At 33.1% G+C, this 24,370-nt stretch overlaps 1 protein-coding gene across 7 annotated transcripts in view; it reads right to left on the bottom strand.

The window, feature by feature from the left end:
* Window positions 1-24,370, bottom strand: part of LOC105477894 (NOVA alternative splicing regulator 1) — a 152,170-nt gene that overhangs the window by 98,102 nt on the left and 29,698 nt on the right. Inside the window, exons 1-2 of one of the 7 annotated variants that reach the window (XM_071100380.1) lie at window positions 10,105-10,591; window positions 6,469-6,570 (exon numbers count right to left, since the gene is read on the bottom strand). The exons of the other annotated variants lie outside the window; for them this stretch is intronic. The gene's annotated coding sequence lies outside the window, so the exon portion shown is untranslated. Of the gene's footprint in view, window positions 1-6,468; window positions 6,571-10,104; window positions 10,592-24,370 lie in introns of those variants that run through there. 7 annotated transcript variants of the gene reach the window in all.

Raw genomic sequence — 24,370 nt, 5'->3', positions numbered from 1 at the left:
TCAAAAAGCAAAAAATATGATAAAAGGCATAAAAACTAACAGTTGCTCCCTCAAACATTTTTTGGAACAAGGAGAAAAATAAATAAGGAGATAGAAGCATTAATTACTTAACAATTTTACAAACTTCAATCTGAGTGTTCAGAAGAGATTAATTAATTAAGCAAATAATATCCTAAACACATAACAGGAGCTAACCAATAAGGAGTTCATCAATAAATAAGTCAGTTGTTGTCTCAAAATCTGTCTCATAATCTGGTCAGAGAGACAGACATATCTACAAGTAATATAACACATGAAACAAAGTATTAATGAGAACACACTAGAGAGAAATATTTATTCTATCTGCCAAGACTAATAAAGACTTTACCTAACTTGGACATTGAAGACTGGGTAGAATACCCCAGAAAAAAAAAGGTAGAAAAGACATCCCAAAATCAGAACAGCATAAGACAAGGCATGGAATTATAGAAATGGAGGGACATTCATAGAAAAGCAAGCTTCCTATTACGGCCACAATGCCACAATGGTAGTGTAACAGGATATTAAAACGAGAATTTTCTTGTTATCTCACTTTCAGCCGATGATCCAAAGTTGAGAACAAGTTCAATGTACTAGAAATGAGGTGACAGATCATCTAGGCAACAGTTGGTAAGACTGTGGCCAAAAATTGCTCAGGCTATATTTAGCTCACCATTCAAATAAAAACTACAAACATATACTGAGGGAAGGGAGCCTATAGATTGATTGAGAAGGAAGTAGCACAATGACGCACTCAGAATTGGGCACTCAAGGACCGGTAACTAATTAAAGACTCCTGTCCTCAGTCTGGGCTACTATTTTAGAATTGGCCAGTACTTCGGTAGGTTGGTGGAGTAAAGAAATATGTTTTCCCATGGGACAGATAATCCCTAGGAAAGGAACTAGCGCTAATCTATTTTTAAAGGAATTTACCTAAAGGACTATGAAAACAAAAAACAAAAAACAAGATAACTCCAAAACAAATAGGACAGAGATAAACCAGAAAGTCAGAAACTAAGGAAGGTAGTCAAAAACAGACAAAGAAGGTGTCCACTGCATCAAGGAATTATAGTTGGGTTATCTCCAAATACTAGAAGTCTTTGATGAATCCAGAAAAGCAAGAGAAGAACCCATTAAGACTTCCAACATATCTTTACTACCAATTAGTTCTTCCCTGCTTCTAATCCCCAAACTTCAGAAAATCGAGGTGATGCACAGTGAGGAGGGTGAAAAGATGAGGTAAAAATAATAATAATAATAACAATAATAATAATAATGCAAAAGCCTACTAGCTGACCAACCTATTTCCTTCCTTATTCAGGTTTTTAAACCCTCTTTGAGCAAGGTTGATGTAGAAAAGACATTTTACATTGGAGGAGAATTTAAAACTGTATCAAACATTTTCTTCATTACTTGAAAATTTAGTCTATTTTAAAATGCCAGAGTGAGAAAAGGAGGAGTGAAAGAATGAAAGAAAAAAATTGAGAAGAAAAAAAGCAAGCAGCAGCAGAAAAGCAAGAATAGAGAAGATATGGAAATAACAACACTTAAACAGAATTTTATCAAGGGGTAGAAAACATAATATTCAGAATGGAATTGTGTGTAAAGTGACTAGAGAGAATAAAGTAACTTTGCTTGCACCCTGAGTCTTTCTAATAAACCCATTAGAGTGATAAATGGTGGGCAAAGGAGACCAATTATATGGCCATCATTTTGTTATGATTATTGTGGGACCGGAAATACATTTTATAAATATAGAATCCAAATTGCTTTATTTAAGGAGTAGTACTCATATTACTTATGTTGCGAATTTGTTTAGGGGAAACACATCTATTTATAAAATGTTCAAATATTTCCTGAGTTACAGAAACTCTTAAGTAGTGGAGGAAAATGGCAAATAAGACAAGCTCCACCCTCTCCAAGTTTACATCTAGTAGAGGAAACAGACAAGTACAAAGGCAGTTACGTTACATGCAATAATTGCTGAAAAGAATAAACACAGCCCATAGGATCACGCAGAAGGATCATCCAAGAAAATATATAAGTGAGGAAGAAGGGACAGAAGACATCTTAGTGCAGAAGCAATAGAAAGCAAAGCCTGAGAGATGAGGCTGAGTTATACAGAGGAGAGTAGCCTAGGGATAAAGGGGACAAAGTGAGTAGTTTAAAAGAATGGTGCATTCTGACAAAAGTCAAAAAGAAAGCATGATATATCCTGGGAACTATGAAGACTATAGTATCAATAAATCAATATGTGCAGTTTGCAAGGAAAGAAATGGGGCTGAAGACATAAGGGCGAGCCAGAACACACACCATGACACAGAATTTGGATTTTATCCCGAGGAAAATGGGGGCCACTGAAGATCTGGTAACACTCATTTTCATACACTGCACATCTATCCATATGCTAAGCACTCTTTCACATATGTTTTATTGTTTTTTCCTCACAACAACCCTGTGAGGTAGGTGAAATGATTCCCAATTAACAGATTTAAAAAACAACCTTAAAGTTGTTAAGCAATTTACACTTGATTAATACCTACAAAGTGGCAGTCAGGATTCGAGACCACACTTCAGAAAATACATTAGAAAGATGATATACACATATATACACACACACATTTACCCACAAGACATACAGAAATTTCAGAATTATAGAAAAATTTTAAAGTAATAAATGCTTAATTCAGTTAAGATTAATTAAAGATAATGAGGTTTCTGGCATCAGTAGTCTTTTATGCAAACTTATACATTTAAAATTTTCAATGTATTGAAAAATAACTGCAAAATTTATAAAAATAAGCATAAATCATTTGATATATAAAATAAGAAAAGCAAAGATATGAGTATTATACCTCCACTAATCTATTGGAAACCATTTAGAAAAAAAATTTTTCATTTTTTAATTCTAAAACAATTAAATTCAAATTCCATATATTAGTCTGTGAATATAAATTATATTTTGGATAACAAGAAATGATGTATGAAATACTAAAGCTTGATTATCAAATGAAGTAACTCAAATACTGACGACTTAGGGTAAAAAGAATTGTCCACCTAATCCTACACTGAAAAATCATCTCCCTATTACTTACAGTAAAACATTTGAAGGTGTTTCGTCTAACAAATAAAATTTGTTCAGATAAATCTGATAAGAAAAATAATTTAAAATATAATCTATTTGAGATGGATATAAAAATATGTACCTAATTTAAAAGAGTATTTTGTAAAACTGAGAACATCTGAGAATTAAAAATTATGGACTAAAATTCTATTTTAAAATGTATGTTCTTTAAAATTAGTTTAAATTGAATAAATTATGCAATGAAAAATATACTGCCATATAGTTTCCTATTTTCTCACCAATTTCACTATTTCTTCAGCTGGTTCTAGTAGCTCTTCTTAAAGCTTCTAATGGAAAGCTAGATGTTGCCAGGACATTATCACAAGAGGTGTAAGTCTATATCATTCATACATAGGTACTTAAAAATTCATATAACTTGGCCAGGCGTAGTGGCTCATGCCTGTAATCCCAGCACTTTGGGAGGCCGAGGCGGGCAGATCATGAGGTCAGGAGATCGAGACCATCCTGGCTAACATGGTGAAACCCCGTCTCTACTAAAAATACAAAAAATTAGCCAGGTGTGGTGGCATGCACCTGTAGTCTCAGCTACTCAGGAGGCTGAGGAAGGAGAATCATTTGACCCCGGGAGGCGGAAGTTGCAGTGAGCTGAGATCGTTCCATTGCACTCCAGCCTGGGCAATAGAGCGAGACTCCATCTCAAAATAAATAAATAAATAAAATAAAATAAAATAAATTCATATAACTTATGCATTTGTTTCATTTTTCCTATTACAAATAGAAAATTATAATGAGAAAAGATGGAAAACAAATATTTCATTAAACTTTATTCATAACCTATAATTTATTTCTGAATTCCAAAATTATTAAGTGAGTACTAATTAAGTAATAATCCTGCTCACAATTCTGGCCTTTCAAAGCATGAGGAAGGCCCTTTGAAAATCACCAATAGAGATAAGAGGTATCTATTTTATGAAATGGTGATAAACTCTAAAAAACTAAACAAATGTTCCAAATAAATAATTTAAATGAACCACCAAGAGTTTATTTTTGATTACACAAACAGTATATTTTCATTAAATTCAATAATACAGAAGTATATTCAATAAAAAGTTCCCATCTGATTCTTTTTCAAATCCCATACACTACGGGTATAATAAAGTACAAGATTCATATGACTAAATATTGAATCAAGTAAGTTGCCAAACTTATATCATCCACATAAAGTCTAAAATATAAGAAATAACTTGTATAATTTAAAAATAGATACTAGGACACACAAAACAGGTACAGTTTGTACCTTTTCAACCAAAATTTAATATATAAAACATATAATCTATTCTGTCAAATAATGATGACTTCAGTAAATAAAATGAATGGGATTAAGTAATACTTACAATAACACTGTAGAAAGTGCCAAAGAATCAATTATAGCAATTCAAATATTTCCTATATTGATAAAAATACTCTCTTGGCTAGAGATACATAGGTACATTATGTGTAAACTGTAAATATTTAAGTATTGATATTTACTTCTTTAGTGCTTTGACTATTAAATGAAATACTAAATCTATGCAAGGGGGTAAGCCTCATTACAATGAGTTTTTGGTAACCTTTAAGTAAATTTCCACTTGGTGTAAGTAAAGCCTTTTATTCTTACTCACTTTATGCTTCTATGATGAATAAGATATTAAGAACTGTGCTGCATTGTCCAAAAATTACATTTCAAAACAGTGGAGTTATCTACACTACAAAATTAGATAGATAATTGAAAATCTTTGTAGGAAACCCAACCCCCTCTATTGATTCTAAAACATTATCACTCAGCATTTAATTAACACAAATAATACTCTAATTAGAACAAAGTCACTGAAGCCCAAATATCTTGGTAAGGTACAATTCTAAATACATACACTCCTAACCCTGAATTAAACATAAAACACTTTAAATGTCCCTAGAAAATCATTTCTTCTACCCAACTCATTTTACAAGTAAACAAACTGTGGAATGAAGTTATTTTTTATCTGTTTTGACTAAGAATCTATAAACATAGATATGTGCACAATATAATTTAACTTATGACATTTGGTTACCTAAACCAAATGACATTATATTGAATAAGATTAAGACTCTGTGAAGTCTGAGATTCTAATTTTTTTTACATAGAGCAGTCTATAAATGTAGCAAAAAAGAGATAAAATGTCATACTATTGACTAAAGAAACCCTAAAATAATAAATATAATATACCGTATCATATTGTGTAACAACAGACCCAGCTGTTTCTAATGATATTTTCTCTATTTTATAAGGCATAAACATGCCAAACTATTACAAAAGATAGCACTCTTATAAAAGTGCTTTTACAAAAGAAAACCTCATTAAATAATTAAATGGGAGAGACTAAAACTACATTAAGCGGAAGTTCAAATATTTACTGTTTCTTCTCTCCCCTGCTTTCCTCCCCAAATGTTAAAGAAAAAAAAAAAAAAAAATGGGCAGAGCACAGTGGCTCACGCCTATAATCCCAGCACTTCAGGAGACCAAGGTGGGAGGATCGCTTCAGGCCAGGAGTTCCAGATCAGGCTAGTCTCAAACAGTGAGACCCTATCTCTACAGAAACTAAAAAGAAAAAAAAAAGAAAAAAGAAAAAGCCAGGTGTGGTAGTGCATGCCTATAGTGCAAGCATCCAGTTACTTTGATAGCTGGGAGGCTATCTTTGATATTTGGGAGGCTGAGGCAGGAAGATCGCTTAAGCCCAGGAGGTTGAGGCTGCAGTGAGTCATGATCACATTACCATACTCCACACTGGGTGAAAGAGCGAGACCTCATCTCAGAAAAATTAAGAATAAAAATTAAAAAGAAGTCAAATTTGGTGTTTCCAATCCTAAGAATCAAAACTAGTTCATCATAAACTGGCTTTGCTGCAAAACTCCAAAAGAAAGTATTAAAAGCAAGACATAAAACACTGGAAGCAAAGCTAATTAAGACGTTCCTGGTGAATTACAATTTTTTTTTTTTTTTTTTTTTTTTTTTTTTTTGCTATTTTAACAACATGGCTCTGAAATTTTATAACATTGGTTTGGTTACTTAAAAATATTTAAAAACAATATGATTAAGTTCCATTCAAAGTGAAGAATATTGATAAAAGCATTTTAGTTTCATTTGCTTTTAGAATAAAAAGGAGTGCATCCATCTATTTGTTATTTAATTTCATACCAATCAGATGATCTTAAAATAAAATTTAGAGCCAAGGAGAGCAGCACTAAGTTTAACTGACCTCAATACATTTTTAGATGATGTTTCCCAGTTATTTGTTATTTTCTCTTATTGGGTTTTCCAGTCTAGGGCAGGTACACAAGAAACTTACAGTCTATGTAGTACTCCTAGTCAGTTTCACTCTGCAGATGGCACAGTGGAGAAATACCTTCTGTACAGCATCATGTACAATTTCTTCTGCAGCTGTCAGCACCTAGGGGAAAGTGCGCTGTTAAACAGTTGCTGCGTTCCACCTCAGAAGTGGCTGCAATTCGGTGGTGGGTGAAGTGACTCCTGTACATATATACAGGGATGAAAAGTACTATAGAAAATGAAAATATATAAGAACAAAGTGGCTGTCTGAAAACTTTGCCACAGCAAAACAATACATCACTCAGTCACAGAGACCTACGCAGATGGGCTATCATTCATTTAAAAATTGAATGCTAAGAATGATTGCAGGTAAGGCAGAAATACACTTACTCAATTCACAACATAACTATAAACCAAATGTTAAAACATATGTGTATGTTAAAAAATAAAACCCAAATACTTATATTGATTTATAACATTATTTCTACAGAAATTTACCTAAAACCAGGCCAACATATACAACAAGATTCTTTACTCTGCTCAGCTAATTAATGTTTTTGGTTCCAATGAGAATTCAAGGGGGAAAAAAACAAAATAGGTAAGATATCAAAACTGAAGCACAAGTACATTAAAATATCTAAAACGGATTTTTAAAAAGTTATTCTGAAATTCCAAATGACTTTATATTTTAAAAATAATTTTATGAAATTAGTCCTCAACTGATGTCTTATAAAAATACAACTTTTCTTCTCCAAAATCAAATTAAGATAGACCTTAAACACAGTCTTCGTCCTTAGCCCATATAAACAATGAGTCAACCAAGTTTAAGATCACTTTAGTTCATTAGTACAGAAAATTATTACCACATTCTGCTTTTACTACAACAACCTGTCCACATAATTTATCTTCGATGGAATCAGAAAATCAAATTCAATAATTATTCTCTGAGAAATATCACTGAATCACAAGGCTGTAAGGTACTATCTCATCTCCTAGCTTGAGGCACAAAAGTTACTATGTACATACTACTCTGAAGAGGTAACTTTACATTATTCAAAATATTCGCACCTAGGTTTCTTTCTGAAACAGACTGAGGATGCTTTGTGCCAAAGTCCAACAAACCTGACCATTAGCATACCATATGTCAAACTTTTCTGAATCTCACTTGCTAATTAAATAGAATTTATTTACTTTGGCATATACTCAGTGGAGTTAGAGAGATAGCTGACAATTTTCTTTCAGCTTTCTTAAATTCTTTCTATAATAAAGCATAGTGTAAATATGTAAATTATTTTCCTTAAGTGACAAGACGTGGCTCTTTATTTTAAAAGATATAGAACAGAGATTCCCAATCTAGAGTCCACAAACGAAATTTAAGATTTCTAGGAATTCTAGGCAACTGCATAGTAAAATAAAAATATGTGAGTCCATACACACATTTTCAGGGGAAATGGGCCATAACATTTTGTTAGGTTTTAAAGGGCTCTGTAACCTCTCATGTAGTTTAAGAAACTTTAATAAATTATACTCAAGAAACCCAACAGAACAAGCAGAAGTAATCCTTCTAAATTAAATGTGTAAATGAGCAGCTGTTTCTTCTCATGTAAAATGAATAATAGTAACTTGAATGGATATTCCAACTACAAAATGAAATAATGCATATCAGATACATGATATAATACCTGGCCTATTATTACCAGTAATAGCAATAATTGTTCAAAAGAGCTACCTCAAATAACTATGGGATTCTACCTTTGTTTACTGCTACATAATTTCATAATATTATTTTTTATTTAGCCATGTCTTCTAAAATAGATCAATATCACAAACTATACATTTCTGCATTATTTTCAAAATAAAAATGTTAAGTATAAGTTTTAGAATCCTGCCACATACCTCTGGAGTCTGCATTTCTCAAAAAGACACACTGGTCCCTTCTCACACACTGTATTTACTTGGAATAGAGTCAGATATAGTAAACATTTTGCTTAAACTTTATATAAATAATGTCATTTCATTTATCAGTCTTTTATTTATATAACAATATACAAACCAAAAAATCTAAATTTGAAGAATCTAGCAGGGGATCACATTTTTTAAAAAAGTAATGCACATAATACTTTTATTTGTATGAATCATTTTCTCTACTCCTTTTAGGTATTTTTCTGTAGATATAAAGATATAATAACCATTCATACATACATATCCTCCAAAAAGAAAGGGATTATCCTCACCTTTAAAATAATTCACAATATTACAAAACAGTATTACAAAATGGTGTATGCTCATCAAGATTGTGGTAACTTAAATACTCATTTATAAAATGACAAGTAAATTCTTAACAAATCCTAAAGATACTCAGTGAGAAAAAAGACTTGTTAATACATATAAAACAATAGCATACAACAACTATACAGGTGGTTTCTAACGACTTCAAATGTAAAGAGTGTTTTCTACTCTTCTCATAGAAGTTACATTTATGTATTCACACAGTAAAAAATATATATATAGCAGTAGGTTTTATGTAAAAAGGCACAGAAGTAAAGAGAAGCATAGTTCAGCATTCAGAATACTGCAATGAAAAGGATGTGAGTGGAATAGAGTCCATGTAAGAACCATGAAGAGAAGGAGAATAGGCACAGGACCAATTATGTTAAGTAATCTTCGAATGTTTTACCCCAACAGTGGCATTTAAGTAAATATTGTGTAAGAAATAATTCTAACAGCATAGAAAATGAATTATAGGTATGGATGATTCAACTGGGGTGATGATAATGGGAATATACAGTTAGAAATAATAAAAGTGATAAAAATTAAAATTATACTATGTAGAACACTGGAAGAGTAAATAATGAAGGATAAGTTAAATATATTTTCTAAAGATTGAATCTAATAGCTAGAATTCATTGATTCATTTATTCACTCAACAACAAAAAATCCATTGTTTCCTATGGGTCAAGGACTATTTTAGGCACTGGGTAAAGTGGTGAACAAAGAAGTCAATGTCCTGTCCTCTTGAGAATCATGTTAATATAAGTGATATAATAAACTATTAAATATACAATGTAATGTATGAAAATTAGTGTATAAACCAAAAATAAAGCAAGTGATGGGAAGAGAACAAATATACTATTTTAAGTGTATTCAGAGAACACTAAGGAAGCAGCATTATTTAAATGAAGAATGAAATGAAGTGAGTCTACTTTCTGGAGTTTTAGAATACCACATACAGAGGCAGATGGTAGAGTGATAGCAAAGCTCTGAGATAGGAACATGTGATCAAAAACTTAACCTGCTGTCAGATCATCTAGGGCCTTCCAAGGTTTAATACGGACTTTGGGTTTGTTTTTTGTTTTTACTGTTTTAGAAAGTCACTACAGTATTTTGACTGAGGGAATGATATAACCTGTTTAAAAGGGTTACAACAGCAGCTGTAGTGGAATGAACTTCACTGTAGCTAGGAGGAATAAAACTACTAGGCAAGACTGGTAAAATGTATATAATGAGATATCAGGTAGCACTTTCCCCATTGCCCAGGGGCTGGCAATTAGAACCCAAGGCTAAGAACAAAGGCATCTATCAACTATTTTATATTTGGAAGACAGACTTAAACAAATGAGAGCCAACTCCACCTCCATAACTTTAACATCTTTACCTTCCTTAGTTCCTCCTTATCCAGAAGTGCCTTCTCCTGTCCCCATTACGAGGCAATCATCAGAGTTTGCTTCACTGACTTAATGTAGCTGAACAGGGCTGTTGCTGAGAGTCCAAATCAAGCGAGAGTTCATCTAAAAGATTAGTAAGAAGGGAAGACTGGTATCTCATCTCTCAGTTGGACCTCTGCTTGTGTGTTAGACTTGCTTATTATCCCATGCCCACTTCCCTTCTCTGTGCCTATTTGAAGAGAGGGAGAAAAGACATGGAGTTGGAAGACAGGGTACAGATAATTGGATTCCCTCTCTGCAAAAGCAAAGAGTGTAGTGAATGTGAAGTGAAAGCAGCTGGACTTGAGCCTTCAGGTGATGGGGACTCAAGCAGCCAGAAGCTGTGAATGTACTGGAGAGGTAAAAACGGAGAAAGAGTAGAAAAAGACAATTCAGAAATGGTTGGTATGACACTCCAAAAACAACCCCCACACTCCCCACCAAAGTTGTGTACATGTGCCCCATCAGAGAGCTAGTAATCATCTCCTGTCCTCGTAGAAGGAGGACTTGGCCCGGCCTGGTGGCTCAAAGCTTTAATCCCAGCACTTTGTAGGGCCGAGGTGGGCGGATCACTTGAGGCCACGGTTCAAAACCAGCCTGGCCTATATGGTGAAACCCCATCTCTACTACAAATACAAAAAAACTGGCTGGGCATGGTGGTGTGCACCTGTAATCCCAGCTGCTTAGGAGGCTGAGGAAGGTGAATTACTTCAAACTGGGAGGCAGAGGCTGTGCTGAGCCAAGACTGTACCACTGCACTCCAGCCTGGGTGAAAAAAAAGAAAGAAAAGGAAGAAAAAGAAGGAAGGAAGGAAGGAAGGAAGGAAGGAAGGAAGGAAGGAAGGAAGGAAGGAAGGAAGGAAGGAAGGAAGGAAGGAGGGAGGGAGGGAGGGAGGGAGGGAGGGAGGGAGGGAGGGAGGGAGGGAGGGAGGGAGGGAGGGAGGGAAGGGAGCGAGGGAGGGAGGGAAGGGAGCGAGGGAGGGAGAGAGAGGGAGGGAAGAAGGGAGGGAAGGAGGGAAGGGAAGGAAAGAAGGACTAGTCAGTGTGAGGCAATGGAGCAGAAACAGAAAAAAGGGAACAAAAGGTACTACTTACATAAGAAAGTCTTTTCTCTTTCTACCTTTCCCCTTACATCATCAGCACAAAGGAGGAGAAATAGGTATATGAGAGGGGAAAAAAACAAAACAAAACAAAAAAAACAAACAAAAAAAACACAGATCATTCTCCACTTACTGGATTGAGCAAAGGGAATGACTAGACTTCAACCTCTCCCAACACTCTATAATCTCCCAGAAAAGTCCAAGTTATATTGACTGAAAGAAGAGAAATTGAGTTATAAGTTGGCTATGAGGTTAAAATTCAAGTTAAACTGACTTTACTACATTAAAGTCAGATTAAATTAAAGTGCCCAGGAATCTATGACATCATCTTCAGACAAGTAAAAGAAACAAAAAAGAATGATTTGACTAATCGTAAACAAAAAAGGTCACACTGGAGAAAAATAAAACCACTCCATGTTCCCATTCCCACTTAATTATCCATCCCAATTCATACTGTGTTATAAAATGGTTAGTACCAACGAGGTAGTGATTTTGACTATTCATTTCTCTAAAACATTCTATGAATACTAGGCTGAATACCTAAATCATCATATTCTTATTTATTATTCTTATGAACAACCAGCAATTACCTAACTATGGCTATTTTGTAGATAATTTCTTAGCGTTTTTCCTTGTGTATAAAAGCTACAGAAATATTTGTCTATTTGTAAACAGTAATATTAAGCAATTAAATAACATGAATATATTTTGTGCATTTGTACAAAATACTAGGTTTTACAGAAGCTAAAACATAATATCTCCTAAATAAGACATCAAACTTAGAAGCTTGTAGATAAAAAAGGCTCTACAGAAGGAAAGACTAAAACAGAAAGAAAACAGAGTTTAGATGGATTCTTGTTTTACAGGAACACTTTCAATATTCATGTTGCAGTAACCTAAAATACAATTTTAGAGAATATTTTGCTCTGACTCATACTTTAATAACAGAATCTTCCACAAAATGGAATCATGCTCTCTCCAGGCATTTAAGAGTTAAATTAATATTTAATGGGCATTCTCTTAAAAATCAGGCAATTCCTTTTAGATAAATTAAGGTATCAGTATTTTACATGACTAAATTATGCATGGCCTTGTCTCTTTTTAAATGTCACACTTTTGAGAATACAGAATTCTATTACATTGATGTTTATAACTATTCATGTAATATTCTCATTCATTTAACAATTACTTATCATCCTGAATTATGACATGTATATTCAACACATATTTTATCATTTCATCAGTCATTCCTTCTCAGAGGTACAACACACTGAAGATGAAGTGTGAGTCAAAATTACAAAACTAAGTTCTAAATTTATACCTTTTTTCTACTCTACTTTCTCACAGGATGTAGAAAGAAATATCAGTTACAAGTAAATTTAAAAGTGTAAGAAAAATCATGGAAACTCAATTCATCCAAACTAACACGTTAATTCACTGTTACTTAATAATATCAACCTACATAACTTGAAAAAAATCAAGTTGTGATGAAATACCTCTAAGCTTTTCTAGCATAAGTAATATTTAATTCAACAACAGCTATCACTTATGTCAACCAGGAATAAATAATCCGCTACTATAATTTGTTATCACACAATTATCGGGGCTCATTCTAAGACTTATGTCAATGTTTCTTATAATTGTGCAAAAAGTAGTTGTTCTAACACCAAAAAAGGATAAAAAGTTCAATATAAAACTAATGAAATATGCTCATGATCTATGTGAGAAGAACCACAATATTCCAATGAAAGAAATCAAAGATGATCTAAGTAAATGACCTATTCCATGTACTCAGAGGAAGATTCACTGTTGTTAAGATGTCAGATCTTCCCTACTTGATCTATAGATGCAATGCAATACCCATCAAAATCCCAGTGAGTTATTTTGCAGATACCAATTAACTGATTCTAAAGCTTTATACAAAAAAAGCAAAAGGCCCAGAATATTAAAGGAGAAGAACAAAGCTAGAAGACTGACACTATCCAAATCAAAACTTTATAAAACAATAGTAATCAAGACAGGGTGGTACTCGTAAAATAACAGACAACTTGATCAATGGAACAGAAATAAAAAAAGCCCAGAAACAAACCCATATAAGGAGAGGAGGTAATTAAGTAATTTCACTAAGGAGAAGAGGTAACTAAGGAGCAATGATAGTTTGTTTCAACAAATAGTGCTGGAACAACTGGATATCCACATATCAAAAACTAAAATTAAAAAAAAAAACCAATCTAAATACAAATCATAAACCTTTCACAAAAATTAACTCAAAATACACCAAAGATAAAACTATACAACTCCTAGAAGACAACATAGGATAAAATCAGGGTGACCTTGTGCTTGACAATGATGTTTTAGATACAACACCAAAAGCAGATCCATGTAAGAACAAAATTGATCAGTTGGACTTCATTAAAATTAAAACTTCTGCTCTGTGGAAAACACTATTAAGAGAATGAAAAGATAAGCCACAGAGAGGGGAAAACACATACCTCATAAAGTACTATTATCCAAAATATCAAAAAAGCACTCACAATTCAACAATTAGAAAATACGGACAAAAGGTCTGAAAAGACACCTCACTAAACAGATAAAATGATGTTAAAAAAGCATACGAAAAGATGCTCAATATCTTATGTATATTAGGACTGTCATAACAAAGCACTACAAACTGGGTGGCTTAAGTACTGGAGGTTATAAGGGGCAATAAGGTGTTGTCAGGGGTGATTTCTTTTGAGGATGTATCTTTCCAGGCCTCTCTCCTTGGCTTGTAGATGGCAGTCCATGTTCCCATGACATTCTCTCTGCATGCCATCTCTGTACACAGTTCTCCTTTTATAAGGATACCAGTCATAATGGATTCAAACTTACTGCTATAACTTTTCCTTAACTTGATTACATCTCCAAATAAGGTCACATTCTGAGGTACTGAGATTTAGGATTTTAACACATCAATTTTGTGAGGACATACTATCTCTTTAGGGAACTGAAAATTAAAACAACAATAAGATACCATTACACACCTATTAGAATGGCTAAAATCCAAAATGTCGACATCACCATATGCTAGTGAGGTTGTGGAACAACAGAAGGAAATTACTGGTGGGAATACAAAATAGTAGAGCCATTTTGATTTTTGTGACAGTCTCTCCTTGTTGCCCAGGCTTGAGTGCAGGCTGCTCACTGCAGCCTCGACATCCCGCCCGGTCACAAGCGATCCTCCCATCTCAGCCTCCCAAGTATTGGGTACTACAGGCACATGCTACCATGACTGGCTAATTTTTTATGTTTTTTGTATTTTCTGTAGAGACAGGGTTTTGCCAAGATGCCCAGGCTAGTCCTGGATTCCTGAGCTCAAGCTATCTGCCCACCTCTGCCTCCCAAATTGCTGGGATTACAGACATGAGCCACCATGCTTGGCCCACTACAGCCATTTTGAAAGACAGATTAACTGTTTCTTACAAAACTAAGCATACTTTTAACATACCATACAGCAATCATGCTCCTTGGTATTTACAAAAATGAATCAAAAACATATGCCTACAGGAAAATCTGCACACAAAAGTTTATAGCAGCTTTATTAATGACTGTTCAAACATGGAAGCAAAGATGTCCTACAGTACAGGTGGATGGATTAAAAAAATGGTGATACATCCATACAATGGAATATTATCTCATGATTAAAAGACGTGAGCTAACATGCCATAAAAAGACAAAGAGGAACCTTAAACCTTAAATGAAAAAAAAAAAAGGTCAATCTAAAAATGCTGCCTACTGTATGATTCCAACTAAATGATGATCTGGAAAAGGCAAAACTATAGAGACAGTAAATGACAGTGGTTACCAAGGGTGCCTTGGAGGGAAAAAAGGGGGAATGAACAGGTAGAAAACAGGGAGGTTTTCTTTTTACAAATATATAATGACATGGGTACATGTCATTATATATATGTAAAAACATATAAAAATGTACAACATAATGAGTGAATCCCAAGATACATTATAGACTTCAGTTAATAAGAGTATCTCCATTTTGGCTCATCAGCTGTAACAACTGTACCACACTAATTGTCCAAACTTGGAAGCAAAGATGTCCTTCAACACAGGTGGATGGCTAAACAAAGTAGTTAATAATACGTTGTTAATAGTAAAAAAAAAAAAAAAAAAAAAAAAAAAAAAACACTGTGTTAGGAGCAGAGGGAGTTGGGACAAAAAGAAATATATGGCAACACTTTGGACTTTCTGCTAAATTTTTTCTGTAAACTGAAAACCGCTCTAAAAAATAGTCCATTAATTAAAAAAGTAGTTCTTCTACTAAGAGGGTCAGGAAGCAAAGGATTTAGGATAATTACATGGAAATAGAAGTAAATTAAAAAAAATTTAAGTGCAAAAATATTGTTTTTTCAGTAATAGTCAATAATCCATGACATACTCTATGACAAACTATGACATAAAACTCAATAAAAGTATAATTTCTATATAGGAAGGTTGTTTTTAAAAATGGTTTAGATAGGCCATTTTGCAACATTTAACAAAATGCTATTTTCATTTCAGAAAGCCAGAAAATGCATTGGACGTAACAATATTGATATGTAAGATTATATTTTTAAAAATATTCAAACTGTGTTTATATCATTCTAAAATTCTCCAGCCTACATAATTATATTAGGATGGAATAAGGTAATATTATTTGAGCAAAGTAAAACAGAACACTTTTGGTTAGAAGAACACAAGGATAATTTCCCCTCCTTGCCTACATATCATGCACCTCACTTGGATGCAAAAGAAAACTTATAGGGAGAAGATAATTTTATATTAACTTTGAGATAAATTTTCAACAAGAAAGAAGCAGTTTTCCAAGTTAAAAAAAAAAGTAGCAATTATTTCTCTGAAGTATGTAGATTCCTCCATACTCCTGGTATAATCACTACTGTATATAATGTTCCTATTTAATTTTCCTTTGTCGCTTCTGTGGCTATAATGCATCTTTCCTAAAAAAAGAAATAGTAATCAATTTTAGAAAAATATAAAATATACTGGTAGCCACATTAAAGAGTATCATTAAAGTCCCTTTTGGAATCTAACAAATGTGGAATTTATTCTTACTGTCATCGTTTATCGAACACTGGTTAGTACAACTCTGGGAATGTTATTTAACCACCATTTTTTAAAATGGACTAACTGTAAAGGTTAATGCCATTCTAAAATGATGTAGACAAGTTTTTTTATATGAGATCCTCTTATTATTAATTGTTGTTGACATTTACAAATCCAAATATCAATGAATGATATTCAAGATAGATTCTATACCACATATATGTGGAAGTTTATTCAACAATAACAAAGAATGAAATCCTGTCATTTGCAGCAACATGGATGGAACTGGTAGTCATGATGGTAAATGAAATAAGCCAAGCACAGAAAAAAACAAATAATGCATGTTCTCACTCATATGTGAGAGCTAAAACAGTGGATCTCATGAAGACAGAGAGTAGACTGGTTATCAGAGGCTGGGAAGGGTTGAGTGGGGGGATAAAAAGAGGTTGCTTAATGGGTACAAATATACAGTTTGATAGTGGTTGACAGATCAGTAGAGTGACTTTAATAACCTTTTGTATATTTCAAACTAGTTACAAAAGAATAGTTTAAATATTTCTAGCATAAAGACAAATATTTAAGGAGATGGATATCCTGATTACACTGATATGAACTTTACAAATTATACAAAATGTATTAAATTATTGTAATATATTAAATTGTATGCATTAAATTATTGTAATAAATTATTGTAATTTAATACATTTTGTATAATTTGTAAACATGTACCTAATGTATATACTGAAAATATGTACATCTACTATATATCAACTAAAATATAATGTTTCAAGACAGATCATATACCAAACTTATATCATGACTCTAAGACTATCTCCCTACTTTAAGGATGCCTGAAAGGTACATGAATTTTTTAGTACTCTTTAAAAATGTCTATAACATGATTTGTCATATTTAATAATGCATGTCTTTAAATAATTTTCTCAGAGGAAAAAGATTATAGTTTGATCTGCCACAAAGTTGTGGAAATGTGTTACTGAAATCAGTGATTATATAAAATTTAGTAAAATGAAGGTTTTATTGAATAAGAAAATATAAATTTGCTTTCTGTCTATGTCACATAAAGAAACTGTCAAAGTGGTGTTCTATAATTTCCTGAGGCTTTTGGGGATAAAAATCAAGTAACAGCAGTCTTCCTCAATTAGTAGAAAAATTAGCTTAAGGGATAAAATTGCCTCATTTTGAGATTTTATTTAATTTTCAATATTTGATAACTCCCACCAGTTGCATATACTATAATAGAATCTATCAGATTTTGTATAAAATTATATTTGCCTAACGTGATAGTTGTAAGCACAGACTTTGGGGATGGAATGTAAGGAAATCTCATCCCTGACTCTAATTGTACAGATATTAGAAATATATATACTTACACACATAAACATATATACATACCAGACATACTCATTCACATATATAAAGGAATACACCCACACCATGTGGGCAAATTCATCTTTGTGCCATCTTTTCCTCATATATTTATTGTGTGAACTAATTCAGCTGATATATGAAAAGCGTGTCGTTTTAACCATCTCTGGCTCACAGTAAATTTCATATAACTATTATTATTATTACTGCTGCTGCTTCAACCAGTGTTAAATTTAATGTACTAACACGTCCAGTGTTCCGAAGAATATAATTTCCAAATGCTCTATTACAGCAGAAGACAACACGGTGCAGGGTGGGGTATAGTTTCGGGATGAAACTGTTCTACCTCAGAACATTGGGCATTAATTGGATTCTCATAAGGAGCAAGTAACCTAGATCCTTTGCATGCTCAGTTCACGATAGGGTTTCCGTCCTGTGAGAATCTAACGCCACTGCTGATCTGACAGGAGGCGGAGCTCAGGTGGTAACGCTTGCTGGCCCCACAGCTCACCTCCTGCTGTGTGGCCCAGTTCTTAACAGGCGACAGACCAGACCAGAGCAGGGTTGGGGATCCCTGCTCTATTACTTGAATAAGCTGAATAAGTTTGAGGACTACTAACACTGAAACATAAAAAGCATAACATTTTAAAATACGCTTGGAATTTTTTTATCTTTTTTTACTAAACACTTTGAACTCTCTTGATTTTGAAATCTATTTGCATGTCATATAAGATTCGTGAGTAGAGATAATAGAAATGCATCCTACCACAAACCTTCTTTATTCTTTAACAGCAGCAGCTGACACAGGAGAATAATTTCCTGCTTCACTGTGCTGACAGCACATCGTCTAGATTCAGAAATTATACCCTCAGCAGGAAGGCAATAGGTTTCTATCTATACTAAAGAAAGAGAATAGAAAAATTACACAAAATAGAGGTGACTATTATTTTTTTTTTTAAATGTACTGACCAGAGTTTTTTTTTAACCGGTGAAATGAACACAAATTATAACTAAGTTTATATTTTGAATTTCAAGTATTTGGCTAGAATTTTTCTTAAATAAATAAAAGTTTTGTCTACTTATAATGTTTAATATTTCCAAACAAATACTATATTTCTCCTACTCTCAAATTTTTAAACAAAAAAATTCTAAAAATATCAACTAAAATGTATCAGTTTTCTGATTTTAATCAATCCTAGTGTGTTAGAACACTACGTCCTAGTTCAGTCAGTAAATGCCAATTCTTTTAAAAAAATATTTAGGAGAATGATGTTAAGTGATAAACGTTTATATTAAAGTTTTGTTCTGTTACCAGAAAAATTACTCTTCACTCCATAAGTTATAATTTCCATGTATTTGTATATGCTGCATATTTATAAGCTGCTAGGTTTTTGTTTTGGTTACATGAAAATCTAGTGACTTGCCTTATTAGAAGTCATTTTTAAGGTATCATATTAGTTTAAGTAGCTCTAGATGTCTGAAGAAGTATGTATTGTAGGCTTCTGGTCCATATTAATAAAGTAAAAGTATCAAGACCTCAGGTTCCAAAAGCAGTACCTGGATTCAAATCTTTCTATCACTTACTAGCCCTGTGAAATTGGTGAGTTACTTGTTCTGCTTCCTCATTTGTATAATAAAGATAATAGTAGTATACGTCTAATGGGATTGGTTTGAGTGTCAAATGAAAATCTATACAAAAGCACTTAAAAAAAGTCTAGCATATAGTAAGGCACTCCACAATGCTAGCTGGCTGTTATTTTTGCTGCTAAGTATAGCAGATGAGAACACATATTAAACTCCACTCCCTTCTGAAACATCACTAAAATGGCAAAATAGTATAAAATCAGAAAGGCAAGGAGAAGGGTAAGGGAAACAACAGCAAACAAGAAATTCAACATCATTTTGGAAAAGGAAAAACTGAAGCAGAGTAACTAGGAACACACTCTGCACGGAGAGGCAGCTGAAAACTAGGTAACAGAAAATGCTAATATCAACAGCAAAATAATTTGCCTAATGAAACCCTGGAAAGACAGTGATAACATTAGCACTGAATACTAAGGGAAACGCTAAAAATCTACATAGAGAAAATTTCAGCATATAGGTTTACTACCCTACTTTACATATTCCCTTTTCTCGCTGGAAGTTCAGAATATTCGATAGCTTGACCCAGAAATGTTCCTGAACTACAACTACCAGGCAAAACAGAAAGGAATCAAGGGACAAGGTTAAATTGGACTGAAGTGGTTCCTAAATGTTGGCAGGCAGATATATACCATGCAGAAAGAATATCTGAAAATTCCAGTAGTGAAAGTTTAAGAACTCAGATAACAGACATATAGTTACCATCATACAGCATCCCCAGCTTTTTCCGTGATCACACTAATGAAGCTATCTAAGCAACAAGTCTCGCTACCAGACACACAGCTTTCAACCAAATATGTGGCACCACATTAAGCCAAAGCTTTGACAAAAAGTCTACAACACAAGAGACTAAAACTGAGGGAGGGAGGGAGGGAAGGAAGGAAGGAAGGAGGGAAGGAGGGAAGGAGGGAAGGAGGGAAGGAGGGAAGGAGGGAAGGAAACTCAGAGGAAATACAATACAAAGAGCAGAAGCAACCTTAAGGCAAAACAATTAACATCTTCACAGACATTAGAATTGATGGTTACAACCACAAAATAAGAAAAATACATCACGTTAAAAAAAAAAAAAAGTAATAATGGGGGCATGGGAAGCAAAAAATCAGAGAAACAGTAAGAACTGGTAGAAAATTAAAATAACCGAAATGAAACATTCAATGAAAGAAAAACTTTAGTAAGTCTCTGAATAACTACAATTTTAAAATTTTTAAATGAAAAAAGAGAATGAAAATAAGAAAATCAGAAGACAAATCCAGATCAACATAGCCCTATGATCAGTGATACAGAATAGTAAAATGAGAGAACAGAACAGAATGCCTTCATAGTTCTGAGGCAAAATTATTTTCAGCCTACAATTATATACATAAGCTTATATTCAATTAAATGTGAGAATGATGACATATTCAAGTATGCAAGCTTCTATTACTCCTTTATTAGGATGCATCTGAAAAATATATTTCTATAAAACAAAGGATTCAGAAAAGAAAAGCAAGCATGGGATTCAGGAAATAGAGGATCTAGCACTGAAGAAACAGCATAAGCTCCAGCATAAGCCCAAGTATGGGCTTTATGAGCTTTTTCAGAGAGTTAGTCTGTTTATATCCAAAAACTCAAATAACTTTAAACCTAAAAAAGCCTTCATCCAGTGGTTTTCAGGTTGTATCTGAACTAGTTTCTTCTAGTCTTACATATAAACTTCAACTCTGTGAAGTATGCACTATTATTTTCATCATTTTACAGATGAGAAAATCAAGGTACAGAAGACAAGTTAATTAAGTGGGTGCGGAAATTTTAACCCTGGCAATTTAGTTCCAGAACCCATGGTCCTTACTGTTTTGCTCTACTATATGTATTATAAACCTACTGACACAACATATTGCCTTTAATTATTTGGAAAACACTTCAGGATCTCATAGGGCCTAACGTACATAACTTCACCGTTTCATAAAAATTGTGTATCTTACAAACCATGGTACTTCAGATTTGACGAACCGGTAGCTAATGGTAGCTAACAGCATAATAGCACTTACAATGCATCAGGCACTATTCCAATTGCTTTATACATATTTATTAATTCAATAATCACAACAATCCCATGAGGTGGGTACAGTTATTATTCCTACTTTACACATGAAAAAATGGAAGCACAGGTTAAGTAGCTTGCTGGAATTCATGTGGATACTAAGTGGCAGAAAAAGGATTCAAACTTCAGGAGCAGGTTTGGCTCCAGAGACTGAGTTTTTAAATATTATACAGTACTGCTAAAGGTTTTATATACGCCATCACCAGTTACGGTTCCTTGCGATAGACAAATTAACATATCCATTTTTAAATCAGGAAATTGTAAAACAGAAAGATCAAGGAACTTATACAAAATTCACAGAGTTTGCAAGAGACAAGACAGAAATTCAAACCCAGTTCTGCCTCACTTCAAAGCCTTTGAAATTGGCAATAACCAACCTTATTTTACTATATAATATATAAACAATATGGTTAAGGACTTTTTTATTTGTAAAAATATGTCCAACTGGTAAGTTTGGTTTAGTGTTTCTATGAGATAAACAGATACAATTAAACCTTTAAGTACTCTACCCAAATTTTAAATACATTTATGGAAATCTTTCTAAAATGTATCACGCATATACCTAACTTCTTAAAATGTAATGAATACAATTCAAACATATCTTGATGAATCTGGTTCATCACCGTGATGAGCAGTAATGAGACTGTGTAGGAAAGTAGCTACAGGTGTAGAGAGTACAAGATAAAACTTAAGAGCTATTGAAGTCAACAGGAGTCCTGTAAATTTGAAAAAGACCATACTGAGAGAATTCACTTCTGTAGCTGGTCTTTGTTTCAGAAAGAAAAACACAATAGCTGCTTCACTTCACTTCCTATCTACACTCACTGTACTTTTATACTTGTGCACTTTTGTAACACCAAAATGTTACCCTTTTTGTAATCTAGGGTAGGTATTTGAGTTATCATCAGCCCCCAAAAGAGACCTGTGGAACTATCCTATGACTTAATAGATTTCTGGTATCTCGCAGTGCCTAGAGGTCTGTTAATCATCCATCCCATCCTTCAAAGTCACCAAGGCATTCTTTCTTGTCCCTCAGCTGACTCTTTTCTGTTCTCTTGTACCCAATGCTGTTCCAGTGTATTCCCTACTTTTACAGTTCACCACTCTCTTTCGTTTTGTTTCTTTCACCATTTTTCATTTTTTTGTGTGTATCCAGTCTGTCATTTCTTGGCTTCCACGTAAAAAGACCAAAAATTCGGTGTGATATGATAGCCAAAAAGTGGCAACAAACTTGATAGACAAGAAAAAGGTGGACCAAGTTTCACTTATTTTTGTAATCTAGCCATGAGTACTGTGCCATACTATAGACTAAATGATACTGTGTGGAATCAAACTAATTACATAAAATACAAGCAAATCACCAACAAATGGATAAGCTAACATCAGTACCACCACATTCTCTCATTTATTAGTTTTCTTTTTAATCTTCTTTAATACTTGATTAGTACTGAAAATGTGACGAAAGAAAAAAGCAAGAGAATGCAAACTGAATGGCGTTCTTAAATAAATAAGTTACAAAATAGGCTTTCATATAGAAAAACATATAATGATTTAGAAAAGCGATCTATGGTCGTTTTAAGGGTATTTAAATGAGGAGAAAGAGAATGTGATGCAATTGAAAGATAGGCAAAAGTATGTTTCATGGTAAACAAAGGGATGAAAATATAATTTGGATGCTAAAATTATATGAATGATGAAATATTCCTTCAGAGTTGTTGTAAAATAAAATACTATAAAATGTCATAGGGAATGCATAACAAAACAGCTTAGCAAAATCTTAGAAATGCAATGATGAAAGAGTTCAAGCACTCTTTAAGGTTACTAAAAGACATCATACATAACACCAGTCACAATTTCTAAGCAAATGTCATACTTGTTTAAGGCTATTAACAGAACTATCTTATCACTAACTTCAAATTCCAGTTTTAATTTGTCATCAAAATAATATGTACCATTAAAAAACAACCATACACAGAGTATATTTATATACATATATAGTAGTTTGGCTCCAATGATTATAAGTGAGTACCTTGGAAAGTGATTTAACTTTTTGTGCTTCAGTTAAGAATAGATCCTTCTTCATAAAGTTTTTGAAAAGACTAACATATAATACATGGTGTGGTGAATATGGCTTTGCAAATAGTAAATGTTCATTAGTTAACCATTATTATTATCATTATTATTATTTCACTACATCTTCCTTATCATCTATTAGCCTACCTCTCAACTAATAAGGCGATAAATCCCATAATATGGCCAAAACTGTGAAACTAAAAGTAAAATAACAGATGCTAAGAAACAGAACCCACCATAATCTTCTTTCTCACTTGGCATTTCTTGTTGACAATGGCAGTTTCTGTCATCAACAAAAATTGTGGAAAAACGGAAGTCATCATAATAAGGAAAACATGTTACTATGTTAGAACACAGCAGAAATAAATGCATTTACCCACTTTTTAAAAAAGCTAAATGCTACTTTTTAAAATCTTCCTTAAGAAACCAATCCTTAAATAAACATTGCATTTTTCTCCCCCTCCCCTGCAAAAAGCTAGAAGCTGGGAATACAGTTAATATCTTCAAAACTACTTAGAAATACCTTTTACATAGGATGAGCACATAAAAATGGAAGAAATAACTTTCATTTCCTATAAAAACACTTGCCTTCAATCAAACTCACCTTTCCCTAAAAACTGTACAAAATGATGCTAAATTATAATCCAAAAACCAATATATTAAAGCACATACTTTGGGTTTAAATTTTTAAATCCTATAAAAATAATGTAGAGTATAATCAAATTTAATTGTAATTCATAAAAACTGCCTTCAGAAAAATTTATAGTTTCTGTTATATGTATTATCCTATATTTAAGTGTCTTGTTTAATTTTTTTTTTTTTTTTTTTTTTTTTTTGAGATAGG

The sequence above is a fragment of the Macaca nemestrina genome, chromosome 7 (genome assembly GCF_043159975.1).
Source record: "Macaca nemestrina isolate mMacNem1 chromosome 7, mMacNem.hap1, whole genome shotgun sequence".
Lineage (NCBI taxonomy): Eukaryota > Metazoa > Chordata > Mammalia > Primates > Cercopithecidae > Macaca > Macaca nemestrina.
Note: the sequence above shows the minus strand (reverse complement) of the source record. Positions and strands in the feature narration are given on the sequence as shown.